This window comes from Hordeum vulgare, chromosome 6H (assembly GCF_904849725.1).
Source record: "Hordeum vulgare subsp. vulgare chromosome 6H, MorexV3_pseudomolecules_assembly, whole genome shotgun sequence".
In the NCBI taxonomy this organism is placed as follows: domain Eukaryota; kingdom Viridiplantae; phylum Streptophyta; class Magnoliopsida; order Poales; family Poaceae; genus Hordeum; species Hordeum vulgare.
Window position 1 is genome coordinate 9,091,410 of NC_058523.1, and position 6,000 is coordinate 9,097,409.

Sequence of the window (6,000 nt, forward strand, 5' to 3'; positions counted from 1 at the left end):
CTCTCCTTGTGTCGAATCAACAAATTTGGGCAGAATATTTCCCTCGGAGAGTGTTGCGATCCCTTCACTTGTGGGTTATGAAAAACTATTTTCTTGCGCCGTTGTCGGGGAGCATAGCTCTATTTATTATGGTCACCAAGGCTACTCAATTGTCATTATGAAGAATCTGAAAGATACCAGAACCATGATCCTACCCTCTAAGACGAGAGAAGGTAAGGAACTGTCATCTAGCTCTGCTTTTGATTCGCCTACTATTCTGAATCGGTTTATGACACCTCCACATATTATTCAGTCTGCTACTGCTTCCATTATGGATGATATAATGATGATTCTACTACCAAGCTTGATGAAACTGAAATTGTGCCACTTAATGAATTACTTTATGCTCATATTGCCATAGTTAGAGAAATTGAGAATGCTGAAATTGATGAAAACTTTGATTCACCTATTATGACTAGCTCTCCTAATAGATATGATATGTCAGAGGTACCTGATGGTTATGTTATGGATGGGGGACAACTAAAGACTTCCTTGCTTGTCATGATAGAGATGATTCAGAAACTGATATGCAAATTGAAAGAAAAATCTATGATGGAGAAAATGAAACATGATCCTAAATTTGCTACTTCTCCTATATGTGTTACTAATGAGGATTGTGAATTCTCTATTGATCCTGAGTTAATCACTATAGTAGAATTTGATTCTTTTTATGGTCATGAAACTCAAACTGTTGTGACACACCTTACCAAATTGCATGATATTGCCATCTTGTTTGCTCATGAGGAAAAGATTCGCTACTTTTACATTCTTAAGGTTTTTCCCTTTTCACTAAAAGGTGATGCTAAGAATTGGTTCGTTTCTCTTGTGCCTGGTTGTGTGCATAGCCCCTAGGATATAATATATTAATTTACTGAAAAATTAGTTTATGCTTATAAGAAATAAGTTGTTTTACATGAAATATTTAACTTTGTGTAAATTAAAGAAGAGAATTCCCATCAAGTTTGGGGAATGCTTCTCCAACTACTTAAAGATTTGTTTGATCATCCTATTAAGAAAAATTAAAATACTTGATATATTCTATAATGGACTAACACATACTTCTAGGGACTACCTAGATAGTCGTGTTGGTTGTGTTTTTCGGAAACGAACCATTGGACAGGCTCAAAAACTATTGAATTATATTTTAAAGAATGCTAATGATTGAACACTTTCTGAACCACTATCGGAACCTATTCAAAAAAAGGTATTATATTCCTCGGTCCACAAGATATGAAAGAAGCCAAGAGAACTATGAAAGTCCACCACCGAAAAACCTCAATGTGCTTCCAGCACGAGGGCGTTTTCCTTATATATATATATATACATTTATTTATTTATTTAAAAATTGTTTGGGGCACCTAGGTGCTTGTTATGGCAAGCCATTTTTGTTAGGACATGGCGTGCAATAAATGAAATAGTAGCTTTCCATTTTTTATTTGCATGCACTGCTATTCTTAATTGTCAATGATTGATTTCCATTTTTTTTTGCATGCACTACTATCCTAACAATAATTTCATTTAAATAATTATGTTAATGTATTATACCTAATGAAAATATACACATACATGGGCTACTATATCAAATAGAAATACACACATAGCATAAGTATTGTATTTAATGAAAAGTAAATATACCTGTGGTATTATATGTACACATATGCAAGGTATTATACAAAATAAATATTATAGATATACCTCGGGTAGCTCAAATACCTACTAACATACTTAGAAATGCCATACATGTGTAGATACCTTGAAAACACTATGACTATGTATGTAAATCTAGTATATATCATGAGTATGTAGATATCTTTAAACTATCATGAGTATATATGTAAATACCCTGTCGATTTATATACCCGGCTATGTGAAAAAAGTAGAAAAATATTATACTTGTCCATGTGAAAAAAGGTAGGAAAATATTATATATACTTGGTCGGCCCATATACCTGGCTATGCCAAAAAATATAGATTTTTTTCTAAATACAATGATATACCTCTAGTGAAAATATACCCCATATGAAAAAAGCTTGGAAAATAGTGTATGGCTACATATATACCCGACTATGTATGTACGTATAGTAAAGTATGGCTACATATATACCCGACTATGTATGTACGTAGAGATATACCCAAAATTGTATAAAATTACATATGTTTAAGATATAGGGAAAACACACAAACCTAAGATATTGTACGCACAGACTCAATTCTTAATGCATGTATATGCCTTGAACGCAAATTTATAATAATATATTTTTAATGGTGACATACCTAATAATGATATACTCTTCTTTTAGGTATATACATATACCTGAGATGTTCTACGCACAAACTATTGTTTTTCAAATTGTAAAAGGAATATAATACCATGTAACATATGTTTCACTAAAAAAAGTTATAACACATCAATAAAATATAAATTATATCTTGTGTAGAAACGTACATGTATCATGCATGTGATCATTAATTGTTCATTTTCTCTTTCCATTCTAAAGTGATCATTAAATGTCCATATGAAGCATATATTAGCAATAATTCTGTCCTAATAAAACATTCTAGTACTAATACAAGTGCACACATGTCAGCGTGATCCGACAGTTTATAGGCAAGGTGCGGTGCTGAGGCACCTATGTGCCCCAAACGATCATTCTACATATAGAAACTCTATTCCTCACCCAGGGTGACGAATAGCGCGACCCATAGAAACTCTATTCATCACCCAGAGTGTAGATTAAATAAATAAATAAATTCATCATCCATGGTAATTTTACAACCATTTAATAAATAAATTAAATTTAAAATGCAAATAGGTACGTTTATATTGATTCACTATGAAAAATTTGACATAAGAAAACAAAAATATAGGTCATAAGACCAGAAAAATCACATTTTATGTATAATTTACACTATTTTTTATGTTTGTAAATTTACGTGATATAAAATATTTTTAATGATGACTATGTATTTTTTTACGGTCTCTTTTTACGTATGAGATAAGATTAAAATTTCGGAAACGTAAAATTACGGTGTATTGATGTGAAAATAAAGGGGGGTGGATAATAATTATTGCTCACCTAGGGTGACAAATAGCGCGACCCTATATATAGGACGACCGTTTGGGGCACCTAGGTGCCCAGGCTCCTAACCTAGATGCCGTTGGATCATACTTGATTTCGCTATTAAGATTGGTTTAAATTTTGCATGCATGCATGCTTTATTACTTTCCTATTTGTTTGCATTCTTAATTGATACGTGCCATTAATTCTCCTTTTATGATAAAAAATCATAATTAATTATTAATCATACTTGTTGTCATGTATGGTAGCATGTACAACGTCAGCGCGTATGTATTTTTATTGGATATAACATTAACATATGCGTCTTTTCATTTTGTACAACACCAATACATGTATATTTTCATTAGATATAATACTCACTAACTTGTATACATATCGCGAATACATGCATGTATCATTTATTAAACGGTGTGTCATTTATGGATATATATTAAAATAAAATTAAAATCAAGTATTATATTTATGTGTATATTTTTATTGGGTATAACACTAACACGTGCATATTCATTTCTATATTCACATTGAGGTATGTATATTCATGTGTATATTTATGTGTACATTCACATCGAGGTATGAATATTTCTATGTATATTTTCATTGAGTATAGCAGCAAAACATATTTATTAAAATGTATGATATTTATGTGTATATTTTTATTGTGTATAACACCGACATATACATATTTTCATTTAATATAATACCCAGTAACACGTATCACAGTCTACGTGAAAATGTCAGATACATGTACACATATATGAACTAATGTATAAATGTTCAGACTATTTTTGTTTTGGAAAGCAATCACCATTTAATATATTTAAACATGCAAACAAAATATGGAAAGACATTATTTTGTCGATTCAATGACATGCACTAATAAATATGACTTGCCATAACTGACCTAGGTGCCCAGGCACTTAGGTGCCCCAAACATTATATATATATATATATATATATATATATAGGAAAAGTACTTCCTACCACCCAGGGGTATATATATATTCATCATCCAGGGTGTAGATTACATTATTCTTCATCCAAGCTAATTTTACGATCATTTCATAAATAAATTAAATTTGAAATGTAAATAGATACGTTTATATTGATTCACTACGAAAAAATTGACATAAGAAAACAAAAATATAGGTCATAAGACCAGAAATATCACATTTTATATATAATTTATACTACGTTTTTATGTTTGTAATTTTAGGTGACATAAAATATTTTTTACGGTGACTATGTATTTTTGTACGGTCACTTTTTACATATGAGATAAAGATTAAAATTTCAGAAACATAAATTTACGGTGTATTGATGTGGAAATAGAGGGGGATGAAGAATAACTATTCCTCAACCAGGTTGACGAATAGCTATTCCTCAACCAGGGTGACGAATAGGAGGACAGTAATATATATATAATATTGATTGTTAAATAATTTGTTAAAATATATTAGTATGAGATCTAGTTTTAAAGATTTCGATCATCCAACAATGAAAACAGATCAAAATTTATAAACATGGTTCAAGAGATAAAATATGTTGAATGAAGAAAACATTAGGGACGCACTTTGAAGTGTGCCATCTTTTCATTGCTTCGTTATCTCATCTTTGTTGACGCGGACATGTTCAGAAGTGTTACAATTTGGACTGATATAATCATCTGATACATAGAGGGCGAGAGAAGATCTCACGCTTGCACATGTTCAGTTTTTCTTTTTCTTTTTAACACGCCTCGTAATCAGCAAAATGTCTCCTTTCATTGAAGGAGCATCGTCGAAAGCCTAAAATAAATTTAAAAATAATGTAACTACCAATGCCAAGTTCAAGACTTAAACCTTGATGGGCTATAAATATTACTGTCCTCCTACCGAAGAAAAATGCTAAAAGGTGTGCTTCGGTACGTCCCCCTCACAAAACGTAGAAGGGGAACGTATACCCACCTTGTATTGTATACTACAAGTTGTCGCACGTATGCAATATGAGGTGGGTATGTATACTACAGCATGTAGTGTATAAAATTATACAATACGAGGTGAGTATACGTTTCTCTTTCTACGTTTTTTAGGTGGGGGTGTACCGAACAAAAGTGTTGTTATAAAAAAAGCCATTGGAGAGCCCGAAATCACAAATTAAGGAGTATTTCTTTCACATATCATTCCCATCTTCCGTGGAGTGCCTCTCACAAAAGCAAATTCGTGCCTCTCATAAAAAACAGAAAACATATTTTGTTTTTGTTTTTGAGAAGCAAGGTCGTACCTCTCACGAAAATAAAGTCGTGTCTCTCACGGAATCAAAATCGTGCCTCTTATGAAAAAAAAACATGTTTTTTTCGTTTTCAAGAGGTCGTGCCTCTCGTGCAAGAAAAAATTGTGTATTTAAGAAAATACATTTTTCCATGCAATGTTTTTTGTCCAAAAGCTATGAAAAACCGAAACACCGAAAACCTGAAAAAAAACCACCTAAAAAATCAAAAACGCATGCAAAAAAATTAAATATAATAAAATTCGAGGAAAACATTCAAAACACAAGATGTGACGACAACAAAAACGCGTCAAATGACAGCGCGTGAATGTAATCTTTGAAAGGCTTTGTAAAAAACACCCGTCAATTATTTGCTCTCTCAAGAGCGAGAACTTGTTAAGAACGCACCAAATGATAACGCGTGGAAGCGATTATTGAAAGGGTTTCGAAGAAACGCTCGCCAATTAGTTGCTATGAGAAGAGCCGGAACTTGTTTTGTTTTTTATACAAGCCAGAACATGTCCATATGGTTCTCTGTCTGGTCTACCCCATCGGCCCATTTGAGCTTCCGGCCCACTCGAGTGATCCGAATATTTACCCTAAGAAAAACAAAAGCAAAATAATCCCAATCCGAGCT